This window comes from Chiloscyllium punctatum, chromosome 17 (assembly GCF_047496795.1).
Source record: "Chiloscyllium punctatum isolate Juve2018m chromosome 17, sChiPun1.3, whole genome shotgun sequence".
Lineage (NCBI taxonomy): Eukaryota > Metazoa > Chordata > Chondrichthyes > Orectolobiformes > Hemiscylliidae > Chiloscyllium > Chiloscyllium punctatum.
In genome coordinates, this window is record NC_092755.1 from 46,616,785 (window position 1) to 46,631,979 (window position 15,195).

Consider the following 15,195-nt stretch of genomic DNA (forward strand, 5'->3'; position numbering starts at 1 on the left):
GTCACACTGACACTGTCACACTGACACTGACTATTTGTAACACTGACACCGGGTCACACTGACACTCTGTCACGTTGACACTCTATCATACTGACACTCTGTCACACTGGCATCCTGTCACGCTGACACCCTGTCACATTGACAGTCTGTGTCACTGACACTCTGTCATACTGACATGCTCTCACACTGACACACTGGCACACTGACACTCTGTAACACTGACACCCTGTCACACTGACACTAGACAACACTGACACTGACATTCTGTAACACTGACTCTGTCATGCAGACACCCTGTCATACTGACACTACACAACACGGACACTGACATCCTGTCACACTGATATTCTGTAATGCTGACACACTGTCACACTGACACTCTGTCACCCTGACATCATGTAACACCGACACTGTCATGCTGACACCCTGCCTGACTGACACTACACAACCCAGACACTGACAACCTGTCACACTGACACTCAGTAACGCTGACACTCTGTCACGTTGACACTCTGTCACACTGACACTACACAACACTGACACTGACACTCTGTCACACTGACACTCTGTCATACTGTCACACTGACAGGCTCTCACAAAGACACTCTGTCACACTGGTACCCTGTCATACTGACACACTGACACCCTGTCACACGGACACTCGGTCACACTGACACTCTGTAAGACTAACACAATGTCATACAGACACTCTATCATACTGACACCCTGTCATACTGACACACTGTCACACTGAAACTCTGTACACTGACACTCTGTTACACGGACACTCCGTCACCCTGACATTATGTAACACTGACATTGACACCCTGACACACTGATACTCTGTCATACTAACACTTTGTAACACTGACACTGTCACTCTGACACCTTGCCTTACTGACACTACACAACACAGACACTGACACCCTGTCACACTGACACTCTGTAATGCTGCCACTCTGGAACATTGACACTGACACTCTGTAGCACTGACAATGATACCTTGTCACACTGACACTCGGTAATACTGACACTTGTCAGACTGACACTCTGTCACACTGACACTGACACTCTGTAACAATGACACCCTGTCACATTGACACTACACAACACTGACACTCTGTCACATTGACACCCTGTCACATTGACACTGACATCCTGTCACACTAACACTGTCATGCTGACACCCTGTCACACTGACACTGACATCCTGTCACAGTGACACTCTGTAATGCTGACACTCTGGAACATTGACACTGACACTCTGTAACACTGACAATGACACCCTGTCACACTGACACTCTGTAACGCTGCCACTCTGGAATACTGACACTCTGTCACACCGACACCATGTCACACTGACACGCTGTCACGTTGACACTCTATCATTCTGACACTCCGTTACACTGACACCCTGTTACATTGACACTGACACTATGTCACACTGACACTGTCATGCTGACACCCTGTCACACTGACACTACACAACACTGACACTGACACCTGTCACACTGACACTGTAACACTGACACTGACTATTTGTAACACTGACACCGGGTCAACACTGACACTCTGTCACACTGTCACCCTGTCACATTGACACTGACACTCTGGTACATTGACACTAACACTCTGTAACACTGACATTCTGTCACACGGACACTCTGTCACACTGACACTCTCTCACACTGACACTCTCTCACACAGACACTGTCACGCTGACACCTTGTCACACTGACACTACACAACACTGACACTCTGTCACGCTGACACACTGACACGCTCTCACACTGACACTCTGTCACACTGACACCCTGTCACACTGACACCCTGTCACACTGACACTCTGTAACGCTGCCACTCTGGAATACTGACACTCTGTCACACCGACACCATGTCACACTGACACGCTGTCACGTTGACACTCTATCATACTGACACTCCATTACACTGACACCCTGTTACATTGACACTGACACTATGTCACACTGACACTGTCATGCTGACACCCTGTCACACTGACACTACACAACACTGACACTGACACCTGTCACACTGACACTGTAACACTGACACTGACTATTTGTAACACTGACACCGGGTCAACACTGACACTCTGTCACACTGTCACCCTGTCACATTGACACTGACACTCTGGTACATTGACACTAACACTCTGTAACACTGACATTCTGTCACACGGACAGTCTGTCACACTGACACTCTCTCACACTGACACTCTCTCACACTGACACTCTCTCACACAGACACTGTCACGCTGACACCTTGTCACACTGACACTACACAACACTGACACTCTGTCACGCTTACACACTGACATGCTCTCACACTGACACTCTGTCACACTGACACCCTGTCACACTGACACCCTGTCACACTAACACTCTTCAACACTGACACTGCTATGCTGACACCCTGTCACACTGACACTACACAGCACTGACACTGACACTCTGTCATACTGTCACACTGACAGGCTCTCACAAAGACACTCTGTCACACTGGTACCCTGTCATACTGACACACTGACACCCTGTCACACGGACACTCGGTCACACTGACACTCTGTAAGACTAACACAATGTCATACAGACACTCTATCATACTGGCACCCTGTCATACTGACACACTGTCACACTGAAACTCTGTACACTGACACTCTGTTACACGGACACTCCGTCACCCTGACATTATGTAACACTGACATTGACACCCTGTCACACTGATACTCTGTCATACTAACACTTTGTAACACTGACACTGTCATTCTGACACCTTGCCTTACTGACACTACACAACACAGACACTGAGACCCTGTCACACTGACACTCTGTAATGCTGCCACTCTGGAACATTGACACTGACACTCTGTAACACTGACAATGATACCCTGTCACACTGACACTCGGTAACACTGACACTTGTCAGACTGACACTCTGTCACACTGACACTGACACTCTTTAACAATGACACCCTGTCACACTGACACTACACAACACTGACACTCTGTCACATTGACACCCTGTCACATTGACACTGACATCCTGTCACACTAACACTGTCATGCTGACACCCTGTCACACTGACACTGACATCCTGTCACAGTGACACTCTGTAATGCTGACACTCTGGAACATTGACACTGACACTCTGTAACACTGACAATGACACCCTGTCACACTGACACTCTGTAACGCTGCCACTCTGGAATACTGACACTCTGTCACACCGACACCATGTCACACTGACACGCTGTCACGTTGACACTCTATCATACTGACACTCCGTTACACTGACACCCTGTTACATTGACACTGACACTATGTCACACTGACACTGTCATGCTGACATCCTGTCACACTGACACTACACAACACTGACACTGACACCTGTCACACTGACACTGTAACACTGACACTGACTATTTGTAACACTGACACCGGGTCAACACTGACACTCTGTCACACTGTCACCCTGTCACATTGACACTGACACTCTGGTACATTGACACTAACACTCTGTAACACTGACATTCTGTCACACGGACACTCTGTCACACTGACACTCTCTCACACTGACACTCTCTCACACAGACACTGTCACGCTGACACCTTGTCACACTGACACTACACAACACTGACACTCTGTCACGCTTACACACTGACATGCTCTCACACTGACACTCTGTCACACTGACACCCTGTCACACTGACACCCTGTCACACTAACACTCTTCAACACTGACACTGCTATGCTGACACCCTGTCACACTGACACTACACAGCACTGACACTGACACTCTGTCATACTGTCACACTGACAGGCTCTCACAAAGACACTCTGTCACACTGGTACCCTGTCATACTGACACACTGACACCCTGTCACACGGACACTCGGTCACACTGACACTCTGTAAGACTAACACAATGTCATACAGACACTCTATCATACTGACACCCTGTCATACTGACACACTGTCACACTGAAACTCTGTACACTGACACTCTGTTACACGGACACTCCGTCACCCTGACATTATGTAACACTGACATTGACACCCTGTCACACTGATACTCTGTCATACTAACACTTTGTAACACTGACACTGTCATTCTGACACCTTGCCTTACTGACACTACACAACACAGACACTGACACCCTGTCACACTGACACTCTGTAATGCTGCCACTCTGGAACATTGACACTGACACTCTGTAACACTGACAATGATACCCTGTCACACTGACACTCGGTAACACTGACACTTGTCAGACTGACACTCTGTCACACTGACACTCTGTAACAATGACACCCTGTCACACTGACACTACACAACACTGACACTCTGTCACATTGACACCCTGTCACATTGACACTGACATCCTGTCACACTAACACTGTCATGCTGACACCCTGTCACACTGACACTGACATCCTGTCACAGTGACACTCTGTAATGCTGACACTCTGGAACATTGACACTGACACTCTGTAACACTGACAATGACACCCTGTCACACTGACACTGTATCATACTGACACCCTGTTACACTGACACTCTGTAACACTGACACCGTGTCACACTGACACTGTAACACTGATACTCTGTAACACCGATACTGACACCGTTTCACACAGACACCCAGTCACACTGACACTACACAACACTGACATGGACACCTGTCACACTGACACTGACATTGTAACACTGACACTGACTCTTTGTAACACTGATACCATGTCACACTGACACTCTGTAACACTGACACTGACACCGTGTCACACTGACACCCTGTCACAGTGACACTACACAACACTGACACTGACACTCTGTCACGCTGACACACTGACATGCTCTCACACTGACACCCTGTCACACTGACACTGACACCCTGTCACACTGACAATGATACCCTGTCACACTGACACTCGGTAACACTGACACTTGTCAGACTGACACTCTGTAACAATGACACCCTGTCACACTGACACTACACAACACTGACACTCTGTCACGTTGACACTCTATCATACGGACACTCCGTCACACTGACACCCTGTCACATTGACACTGACACTCTGTCACACTGACATTACACAACACAGACACTGACATCCTGTCACACTGACACTCTGTAACACTGACTTTCTGTCATACTGACATCCTGTCACACTAACACTCTGTAACACTGACCCTGACACCCTGTTACACTGACACAACACAATACGGACACTCTGTAACACTGACCCTCACACACTGTCACACTGACACCCTGTCACAGTGACACAACACAATACGGACACTGACACCCTGTCACACTGTCACTCTGTCACACTGACATTCTGTAACACCGACCTTGACACACTGTCAGTGTGACAGTGTTGTTTAGTATCAATGTGACAGGGTGTCAGTGTGACAGGGTGTCAGCGTTACAAAGTGTCAGTGTGACAGTGTCAGTGTTACAGAGTATCTGTGTCAGTGTTACAGAGTGTCAGTGTGACAGGGTGTCAGTGTCAGTGTTACGGAGTGTCAGTGTGACAGGGTGTCAGTGTCCATGTTGTGTAGTGTCAGTGTGACAGGGTGTCAGGGTCAGTGTTACAGAGTGTTAGTGTGACAGGATGTCAGTGTGACAGGGTGTCAGTGTCAGTGTGACAGGGTGTCAGTGTCAGTGTGACAGAGTGTCAGTGTGACAGGGTGTCAGTGTGACAGAGTGTCAGTGTGAGAGCATGTCAGTGTGTCAGCGTGACAGAGTGTCAGTGTTGTGTAGTGTCACTGTGACAGGGTGTCAGTGTGACACGGTGTCAGTGTCAGTGTTACAGAGTGTCAGTGTTACAGTGTCAGTGTGACATGGTATCAGTGTTACAAAGAGTCAGTGTCAGTGTTACAGTGTCGGTGTGACAGCTGTCCATATCAGTGTTGTATAGGGTCAGTGTGAGAGAGTGTCAGTGTGACAAGGTGACAATGTCAGTGTTACATAGTCTCAGGGTGACGGAGTGTCAGTGTGACAGGGTGTCAGTGTGACATGGTGTCAGTCTCGGTGTTACAGAGTGTCAGTGTTACAGTGTCAGTGTGACTGGGTGTCAGTGTTAGAAAGAGTCAGTGTCACTGTTACAGTGTCAGTGTCAGTGTTACAGGTGTCAGTGTGACAGTATGCCATTGTGACAGGGTGTCCGTGTCAGTGTTACAGAGTGTCAGTGTCAATGTTCCAGAGTGTCAGCATTACAGAGTGTTAAGGTGACAGGATGTCAGTGACTCTGTTATGTAGTGTCAGTGTGACAGTGAGTCAGTGTGACCGGGTGTCAGTGTGACAGAGTGTCAGTGTGAGAGCGTGTCAGTGTGAGAGCGTGTCTGTATGACAGTGTGTCAGCGTGACAGAGTGTCAGTGTCAGTGTTGTGTAGTGTCACTGTGACATGGTGTCAGTGTGACAGAGTGTCAGTATTCCAGAGTGTCAGTGTTACAGAGTGTCAGTGTGACAGGGTGTCAGCGTGACAGTGTCAATGTTACAAAGTGTTAGTGTGACAGAGTATCAGTGTGACAGGGTGTAAATGTCGGTGTTATATAATGTCAGGGTGACGGAGTGTCAGTGTGACAGAGTGTCAGTGTGAGAGCGTGTCAGTGTGACAGTGTGTCAGTGCGACAGAGTGTCAGTGTCAGTGTTGTGTAGTGTCAGTGTGACAGTGTGTCAGTGTGAGAGCATGTCAGTATGACAGAGTGTCAGTGAGACAGAGTGTCAATGTGACAGGGTGTCAGTGTGACAGGATATCAGTGTGACAGTGTCAGTGTGAGAGCGTGTCAGTGTGTCAGCGTGACAGAGTGTCAGTGTCAGCGTGACAAGGTGTCAGCGTGACAGTGTCTGTGTGACAGAGTGTCAGTGTGAGAGAGTGTCAGTGTGACAGAGTGTCCGTGTGACAGAATGTCAGTGTTACAGAGTGTTAGTGTCAATGTACCAGAGTGTCAGTGTTACAGAGTGCCAGTGTCAATGTGACAGGGTGACAGTGTGACAGAGTGTCAGTGTGACCCGGTGTCAGTGTTACAAATAGTCAGTGTCAGTGTTACAGTGTCAGTGTGACAGGTGTCAGTGTCAGTGTTGTGTAGTGTCAGTGTGACAGGGTGTCAGCATGACAGTGTCAGTATGACATAGTGTCAGTGTCAATGTAACAGGGTGTCAGTGTAACGGAGTGTCAGTATGATAGAGTGTCAACGTGACAGCGTGTCAGTGTTGTGTAGTGTCAGCGTGACATGGTGTCGGTGTGACAGAGTGTCAGTATTCCAGAGTGGCAGCGTTACAGAGTGTCAGTGTGACAGGGTGTCATTGTCAGTGTTACAGAGTGTCAGCGTCAATGTTCCAGAGTGTCAGCATTACAGAGTGTCACTGTGACAGGATGTCAGTGTCAGTGTTGTGTAGTGTCAGTGTGACAGGGTGTCAGCGTGGCAGTGTGACAGAGTGTCAGTGTTACAGAGTGTCAGTGTGACAGGATGTCAGTGTGAGAGCGTGTCAGTGTGACAGAGTGTCAGTGTCAGTATTGTGTAGTGTCAGTGTGTCAGGGTGTCAGTGTGACATGGTGTCAGTCTTGGTGTTACAGAGTGTCAGTGTTACAGTGTCAGTGTGACAGGGTGTCAGTGTTACAAAGAGTCAGTGCCAGTGTTACAGTGTCAGTGTCAGTGTGACAGGTGACAGTGTTACAGTATGCCAGTGTGACAGGGCGTCCGTGTCAGTGTCAATGTTCCAGAGTGTCAGCATTACAGAGTGTTAAGGTGACAGGATGTCACTGTCTGTGTTGTGTAGTGTCAGTGTGACATAATGTCAGTATGACAGGGTCGGTGTTACAGAGTGTCAATGTGACAGGGTGTCAGTGAGACAGAGCGTCAATGTGACAGGGTGTCAGTGAGACAGAGTGTCAATGTGACAGGGTGTCAGTGTGACAGTGTCAGTGTGAGAGCGTGTCAGTGTGTCAGCGTGACAGAGTGTCGGTGTTGTGCAGTGTCAGTATGACCTTGACACCCTGTCACACTGACACTACACAACACTGACACTGACATTCTGTCACACTGACACTCTGTCACACCTGTAATCTCTCACACTGACATTCTGTCACACTGACACTGTCACGCTGACACCCTGTCACACTGACATCGTGTCACACTGACACTCTGTAATGCTGACACTCTGTAACACTGACAGTTGTCACACTGACACTCTGTAACAATGACACTGACACTATAACACTGACACTCTGTAACACTGACACTCTGTAACACTGACCCTGACACCCTGTCATACTGACACCCTGTCATACTGACACTTCACAACACAGACACTGACATCCTGTCACCTTAACACTCTGTAATGCTGACACTATGGAACATTGACACTGACACTCTGCAACACTGACACCCTAGCACACTGACACACTGTAACACTGACACTTGTCACACTAACACTCTGTCATACTGACATTCTGTACCACCGACCTTGACACCCTGTCACACTGACACTACACAACACTGACACTGACATTCTGTCACACCGACACCCTGTCACACTGACAATCTCTCACACTGACACTCTGTCACACTGACATTGACATCCTGTCACACTGACACTCTGGAACATTGACACTGACACTCTGTAACACTGACACCCTGGCACACTGAAACACTGTAACACTGACTCTTGTCACACTGACACTGATACTCTGTAACAATGACACTGACACTGTAACACTGACACTCTGTCATACTGACACTGCACAACACTGACACTCTGTCACGTTGACACACTGTCACACTGACACGCTCTCACACTGACACTCTGTAACACTGACATCCTGTCACACTGACACTCTGTAACACTGACACTCTGTAACACTGACCCTGACACCCTGTCATACTGACACCCTGTCATACTGACACTACACAACACAGACACTGACATCCTGTCACCTTAACACTCTGTAATGCTGACACTCTGGAACATTGGCACTGACACTCTGTAACACTGACACAGACACCCTTTCACACTGGCATACTGTTACACTGACACCTGTCACACTGACACTCTGTAACACTGACACTCTGTCACACTGACACCCTGTAACACCGAGGCTGACACTATGTCACATTGACACCCTGACACTACACAACAGTGACACTGACACTCTGTCATGCTGACACACTGTCACACTGACACGCTCTCACACTGACACCCTGTCACACTGACACCCTGTCACATTGACACGGATACTCTGTGACACTGACACCCAGTCACGCTGACACACTGTCACACTGACACGCTCTCACACTGACACTCTGTCACACTGACACCCTGTCACACTGAGAACCTGTCACAATTACACTCTGTCACACTGAGAACCTGTCACAATTACACTCTGTCACACTGACACCCTGTCATACTGACACTCTGTCACATTGACACTCTGTCATACTGACACTACACAACACTGACACTCTGTCACGCTGACACACTGTCACGCTCTCACACGGACACTCTGTAACACTGACACTGTCATGCTGACACCCTGCCACACTGACACTATACAACACTGACACTAACACCCAGTCACACTGACACTCTTTAACGCTGACACTCTGGAATGTTGACACTGAAACTCTGTAACACTGACACTGACATCCTGTCACACTGACACCCTGTCACACTGACACTACACAACACTGACACTGACACTTTGTCATACGGACACTCTGTCACACTGAAATGCTCTCACACTGACACTCTGTCACACTGACGCTGATACTCTGTAACACTGACAGTGACTCCCTGTCATACTGACACTCTGTCACACTGACACTACACAACACTGACACCGTGTCACACTGACACCCTGTCATACTGACACTGACATTCTGTCACACTGGCACTTTGTCACACTGACACACTTTAACACTGACACTCTGTAACACTGACACACTGTCAAACTGACACTACACAACACTGACACTGACACTGTCACCCTGTCACACTGACACTCTGTAACACTGACTCCCTGTCACACTGACACTCTGGAACATTGACACTGACACTCTGTAACACTGACACTGACACCTTGTCACACTGACACTCGGTAACACGGACACTACACAACACTAACACTCTGTCACGCTGACACACTGTAACACTGACACTTTGTCACACTGACACTGTGTCACGCTGACACACTGTAACACTGACAAAATGTAACACTGACACCCTGTCTCATGGACACTACACAACAATGACAACCTATCACACTAACACTCTGTAACACTGACACTCTGTCACATTGACACCCTGTCATACTGACACTGACAGCCTGTCACATTGACACTGACACCCTGTCACATTGACACCCTGTCACACTGACACGGACACACTGACACTCTGTCACACTGACACTGATACTCTGTCATATTGACACTCTGGAACATTGACACTGACACTCTGTCACGATTACACACTGTAACACTAACACCTGTCACACTGACACAATGTAACACTGACACTCTGTCACACTGACACTACACAACACTGACACTCTGTCACACTGACACAGGGTCACATTGACACACTGTAACACTGACACCTGTCACACTGACACACTGCAACGCTAACACTCTGTCACACTGACGCCCTGTCACACTGACACTACACAACACTGACAATGACATTCTGTTACACTGACCCTGTCACGCAGACACCCTGTCACACTGACACCCTGTCACACTGACACTCTGTAATGCTGACACTCTGGAACATTGACACTGACACTCTGTAACACTGACACCCTGTCACACTGACACTACACAACACTGACACTCTATCACACTGACACACAGTAACATTGACACCCTGTCACACTGATACTACACAACACTGGCACTCTGTCACACTGACACACTGACACTCTGTAACACTGACACACTGACACCCTGCCACAATGACACAACACTGACACTCTGTAACACTGACACCCTGTCACACTGACACCACACAACACTGACACTGACACTCTGTCACACTGACTCGCTGTCACACTGACTCGCTGTCACACTGACACTCTGTAACATTGACACTGACACATTGCACACGATGACCCGAGTTAGGCTGCTCTGAGGAAAGTTGAGGCAGAGTTAGAAGATAAAGTTAAAACAAATGTCTTGAAAGTTTCAAAATCCGAATGGAATTGACAGGGCCAGGAACACTGCTCAGCAGCAACACCTACTGGACAATGCTAAAACTGCAGGTACGGTGAAACCTGAGGACATTGCACTTCTGCTCGTTCCTGCTTTTTAGACAGAGCAGCTTTTCCTCTCTGTCAGAATCTCCACGTGTGTGTCTGAACCATGAATGTACTGACCATGATTAGCACACTCGTTCCTGTTTTGCAAAATGTAGCCACTGTGTTTATATGGTTAAGTCCAGTTGAGTACTCTGTCAATGGTAACCCCCAGGATGTTGATGGTGGGGGATTCAGTGACGATAACACCAGTGAATGTCAGGGGATGATGGTTAGATTGGAGAAGGCAGTATTCCAACAGTGGCCTAACCAATGTCCTGTACAGCCACAACATGACCTCCCAACTCCTGTACTCAATACTCTGACCAATAAAGGAAAGCAGACCAAATGCCTTCTTCATTTGTATCCTATCTACCTGAGACTCCACTTTCAAGGAGCAATGAACCTGCATTCCAAGGTCTCTTTGTTCAGCAACACTCCCTAGAACCTTACCATTAAGTGTATAAGTCCTGCTAAGATTTGTTTTCCCAAAAATCATGAAGGGTATGGATAGGGTGAATAAACAAGTTCTTTTTCATAAGGGTGGGGGAGTCCAGAACTAGAGGGCATAGGTTTAGGGTGAGAGGGGAAAGATATAAGAGAGACCTAAGGGGCAACGTTTTCACACAGAGGGTGGTACGTGTATGGAATGAGCTGCCAGAGAATGTGGTGGAGGCTGGTACAATTGCATCATTTAAGAGGCATTTGGATGGGTATATGAATAGGAAGGGTTTGGAGGGATATGGACTGGGTACTGGCAGGTGGGACTAGGTTGGGTTGGGGATATATGGTCGGTATGGACCAGCCAGACTAAAGGGCCTGTGTTCGTAGTTCACAACTCTATGGCTCTATCTGGTGGACTGATTGTGTCATTACATGTTTCCTGAAACTTTTCCATTTTCCATATTACTTTCATCCAACATTCCCCCAGCTCCTCAGATCCCCTCTGTATCTGAATGGTTTCTGTTTGATTTGTTATGTATTGATTTACATTGCTATCACTTCAGTCATTTCACTACCTGCTGCTTTCTACATTAACATTGCACTTCTGTTCCATTGTTGTTGTGTGTCCATAACCTGTCTGTGTCCATATGTGCATCTGCAGGTATCTGTGTGTGTGTGTGAATGCATATATCCGTATGGATGTATACATCTATATTTGTATTAAGACCATAAGAAATAGGAACACTTTGTCCCTGCAGCCTGCTCTGTTATGAATAGGATCACGGGTGATCTGAGATTCCTCACATTCATCTTCCTGTCCTGGATGTTGACCTGTCAACAGTGAAGGAGCAGCGATATATTTGCAAGTCAGGATGGTGAGTGGCTTTGAGGGGAACTTGTGAGTGGTGGTGTTCCCATAGATCTGCTGCCCTTGTCCTTCTAGTCGGAATGGTCATAGGTTTGGAAGGTGCTGCAGTGCATCTTGTAGACAGTACACACTGCTGCTACTGAGCATCGGTGGTGGAGGGAGTGGATGCTTGTCTATGTGGTGCTAATGTGGCTGCTTTGTCCTGGATGGTGTCGAGCTTCTTTCATGTTGTTGGAGCTGCACCCATCCAGGCATGTGGGGAGTATTTTGTCACACTCTTGACTTGGGCCTTGTAGATGGTGGACAGGCTTTGGGGAATCAGGAGGTGAGTTACACGCTGCAGTATTCCTAGTGTCTGGTTTGCTCTTGTACCCACTGTGTTTATGTGGCTAGACCAGTTCAGTTTCTGGTCTATTGTAACCTCAGGATGTTGATAATGGGGGATTCAGTGATGGTAACTCCCTTGAATGTCAAGGGGGCGATAGTTAGATTCTGTCTTGTTGGTGATAGTCATTGTCTGGCATTTATGTTACTTGTTACTTGTCAGTCCAAGTCTGGATATTCTCCAGGTCTTGCTGCATTTGAACATAGACTGCTTCAGTATCTGAGGTGTCCCGAAATATGCTGAACATTGTATAATCATCAGCCAACATCTCCATTTCTGACCTTATGACAGAAGGAAGGTCATTGATGAAGCAGCTGAAGATGGGCCTGGGGCACTACCCTGAGGAATTTCTGCAGAGATGTCCTGGAGCTGAAATAACTGACCTCCAACAACCACAACTATGTGCCAAGTATCACTCCAACAAGTGGAGAGTTGGCCCCCTGATACCCATTGATTCCAGTTTTAGATTAGATTACATTACAGTGTGGAAACAGGCCCTTCAGCCCAACAAGTCCACACCGACCCGCCGAAGCGCAACCCACCCAGACCCATTCCCCTATACTTGCCCCTTCATCTCATACTACGGGCAATTTAGCGTGGGCAATTCACCAAACCTGCACATCTTTGGACTGTGGGAGGAAACCGGAGCACCCGGAGGAAACCCACGCAGACACGGGGAGAATGTGCAAACTACACACTCAGCGCCCAGGTCTCTGGCGCTGTGAGGCAGCAGTGCTAACCACTGTGCCACCGTGCCGCCCATTTTGTGAGGGCTCCTCGATACCACACTCAGTCGAATGCAGCCGTGATGTCAAGAGCCTGTCCCTCTCCCCTCCCGTCTGGAATTCTATCTTTTGTCCATGTTTGATCCAAGGCTGTAATGAGGTCAGGAGCTGAGTGACCCTGGGGGAACCCAGGTCACTGAGCAGGTTATTGTTGCTTGAGAGCCCTGTTGGTGACACCTTCCATCACTTCACTAATGATCGACAGTAGACTGATGGGGCAGTAATTGACTGGGCTGGGTTTGTCCTGACCTATATGTACAGGACATACCTGGACATAAAATTCACACGTTATCACATAGATATCAGTGTTGCAATTGGACTAGAACAGCTTGGCGAGGGGAGCGGCAAATTGTGGAGAACAAGTCTTCAGAACTATTACTGGCATGTTGTCAGGGTCTGGGGTCTTTGTATGTGTCTGCATCAATGTTTGATGTGGCACTGTTTCGAATGACTTTTCCAAATCCATGAACTGCAGAATTTCATTTGTTATTTCATGAAAAAGAATTCAATTGATTTGCCTTGATTGTTGGTAAGTTTTATTCATGCACCCTTTCCTCAACTAACAATTCATTTAGTCTCCGACTAATATCTCACAAGGTTTAGCTGCCTGGTTTGTATATTCCTGGCTTTCCTTGAGGTGCAACATTCGCAGTCCACCCCATTGTTCAGGAACAATGACAAGATGTTGTCAAAGTCTTCCCAATAATTTCCCTCATTCTCCTCAGTAACAGAGATTGCTTTGGGGACTTCCAACATGCTATGTGCTGTTTGTTTGATCGCTGGTGTACCGTTTCCTCAGTCTGTCCCCCCCATGACCCACCCTATCCAATGGGAGCTCACATTTCATCTGCTCTAACACGGAGAGGATTGGGGGAGGTATCTCCCCCTCCAATTCCTGATGCTCTTCCCTGTCTCCTGCCCATAATCTCAGCCTTTAGTCCTTGCATGTTTTGCAGTCCCTGTCTCTTTTAAAATCTCCAAGCTCAGCTCAGCCCCTTCCTGCTCAGTCCTGGAACAGTTTGGAGAAAGGGTCAGCAGACCCGAAACGTCAACTCTGATTTGCCTTCACAGGTGCTGTTGGATTTCTGAGCTTTTCCAGCAACTGCTGTTTCTGGCCTTAATATTGAATTCAACAGCTTCAGACTGGGAACTCACTCCCATTCCCTCCCTTTCTTTTCGCTTTACTTGTTGCATCCTCTGTCACCATGACCTCTCTCTCCTTCCCCCCCCATCCTGAGCTTTCCAATTTGGCAGCTCCACCCACCATTGTTGTGTTATTCTCACATTCCCGTCATTTATTCTGAACTATCAATACCCTTTCTCCTCCAGCACACCACCTTGTGTTTCTACCTCCCAACTAAATGCTGTCCTCTCCACACTAGCTCTGAAGAA